Source organism: Fukomys damarensis, unplaced genomic scaffold (assembly GCF_012274545.1).
Source record: "Fukomys damarensis isolate Sample0158 unplaced genomic scaffold, DMR_v1.0_HiC HiC_scaffold_23, whole genome shotgun sequence".
Taxonomy (NCBI): domain Eukaryota; kingdom Metazoa; phylum Chordata; class Mammalia; order Rodentia; family Bathyergidae; genus Fukomys; species Fukomys damarensis.
In genome coordinates this window covers 57,460,846-57,463,101 of record NW_022900935.1, presented here as the reverse complement: position 1 = coordinate 57,463,101, position 2,256 = coordinate 57,460,846, and the positions used below count along the sequence as shown (strand labels likewise).

The 2,256-nt window shown below is 46.7% G+C and overlaps 1 pseudogene; it reads right to left on the bottom strand.

Annotated features, from left to right (window-relative positions):
- Positions 1-281: 281 nt before the first annotated feature.
- On the bottom strand, positions 282-2,108 carry LOC117287340 (annotated as a pseudogene).
- Between the last annotated feature and the right edge of the window lie 148 nt (positions 2,109-2,256).

Genomic DNA, 2,256 nt, shown 5'->3' with positions numbered 1-2,256 from the left:
TTGAACTCAGGTCCTTGCGCTTGCAAGGCAGGCCACCGAACAACTGAGCTAAATCCCCAGCCCCTATAATTTTTTTTTTTTTGTGGTAAAACGTGTAAATGGATTCCACATCTTGATCTGCACAAGAAAATCCCTAATGGAGTAAAAACATGTGACTGTAGTATGTATGGAAAAGTTTTTACATGCAAGTCATCCCTTAGTAGGTACATTATATTGCACTCCATACAAACCATATGAGTATGAGAAGCAGGCAGACAAGCTACATAAATGTAAACAAACTGGTGAAACATTTGTTTCTCTCACAGGTGTTCAAAGACATGCTTGTAAACTAAATTACACATCAGTAGATCTCAAAAGGTGATTTTTAAAAGGCTTTTATTTTTCCAGTTCAAGTATATCAACAAACTCAAGTGGTGGAGGGAACCCTATCAATGCAAAGAATGTACAGAGGCCATTATTTGTCCTTGTTCATATCAAGCCCATGGGAAAAAAAACTCATCTTGTAGTAAAACGAACTTTGACTCTAAATAGGGTGGTTAGGCTCTCAGTTTTTCCAGTGTTCTTCAAAGTCTTAAACAATTCATAATGGTGGGGGAAAAATCTATAAGCATAGACATTGTGGTAAAGACTTTGTTTTAGTTACCTTCAGCCACTGGGAAGAAATAATGATCACAGAGTCACAATGTCTGCAGGCTTTCAGAGCATGGTTACCTCCTTCTGACTTCTTTTTCCATTTTCTTCTCACACAGGCGCAGAATCATAGGGAGTTTTTGACTGTTTGTTTAATCCCCCACCCCCGCAGATTAAAGTTCTCTTTCTCTCTCTCCTTCGCTTTTCTATCCCATCTTTGACTTTCTCAGTTCCTTCCTGATTGCATCAACAAGCTCTTCTTTTAGATTTGTCAGCTCTTTTGTTTCATCTAAAAATGTCCTGCTTCAGCCTGTTTTAGCTGAGTCCTTCTGCCTGGGTGCCATCGGCACAGGTCAGTGACAAAGGTAGGGATTTTGGTCTGGAGATAACCGGCACTTGCCGCCCATTCACTGCTTTTGCTCTTCCTATGGGTTCAGGTGTACCTATTGAAGAGATCGTAAGTGTTCTAGGATCAGTATCTTTGCTTTTGTCCTCTCTTTGTTCTGCTTCTTTTGTTGATTTTTTTGAGCAGTTCTGTCCAGCAAAGCACTCAGGTCTTCCTTTAAGATGCGGGTCCCTAGAGGAAGGGGTCCATTCCAATGACCCATGACTGGCGTTGGATGAGGCCAGGTTCACAGCAGTGGAACTCCCTCCACTAGGGAAAGAGGCATCTTCTACCCATGATACTTTCCAAAGTTTTGCTCCAGCAGTTGCAGGTGCAAGTCCAGTTAAAGGGGCCACTGTCTTCTGACATGAGTCCAGAGAAAAATCCAGCCTTAGGGAGGGACAGGACAGGAGGAGTTGGTGGAGGGGTATCTCACTGGAAAGAAGGGGGTAAAAGTGTGAGTGTGAGTGGGAGACCCAGAAGATAGCATGGGGATAACTGTGGTGAGGGCCTGGGGGTCTGAGGGAGGGCTGAAACCTCGGAGGACTGGCAGGAGCAGAGGTGGGGGGGGTGAGGTGCAGGTGGTTCCAACACAAGGCCAGTGCTCCACACTCTGAGCTCCCTCCCTTTCAAACTGCTCCCTTTCCAGCTGCTCCTGCTGCTTCATCCACTCTTGATTAAGCCATTCCTGTGTTTTTCGTTCCTGCAGCTCTCCAGTTCTAGGTGCTCCTCCGGTCTCTCTTTAAACTTTCCCTTTCCAGTCTCTCTCTCAGGCCTTTTCCTCTCCACCTCCGTTTGCCAATGTTGTTCTTGGAGTTGCCTTCTCTGAATTTCTAGTTCTTCCTAAGATGGGCCATTTTCCACTTGAGCAGGTAGTTGGGAATTCTGTCTAGGCAATGTTGGCCCTGTTCTGTGGATTTGGCACTTGTAAGGCTTGCATCGTCCTTGCTGCCAACGTGGACACCATACACGTGTTTGGCATCTTGCGCTGGTGCACGGTCTGTGTAGCTTGACTGGATGTCAACCCTTCAGGAAAATTTATCACGACGACCTGACGGCCCTGGCTCTTCTCGTCCACCACTTTGGAACCGGACTATGCTGAACTCTGAGGAGCCCCGGCCAACGCCCGCTTCTTCTTGGCATCCTCACCCCCCTAAACCATCAGAGCAACTCTCTCTGTCAGATGGTCTGTTCATTCCAGGCGCCGGCGGCTCCAGCGGGGCTCATCCCGCGCAGCAGAG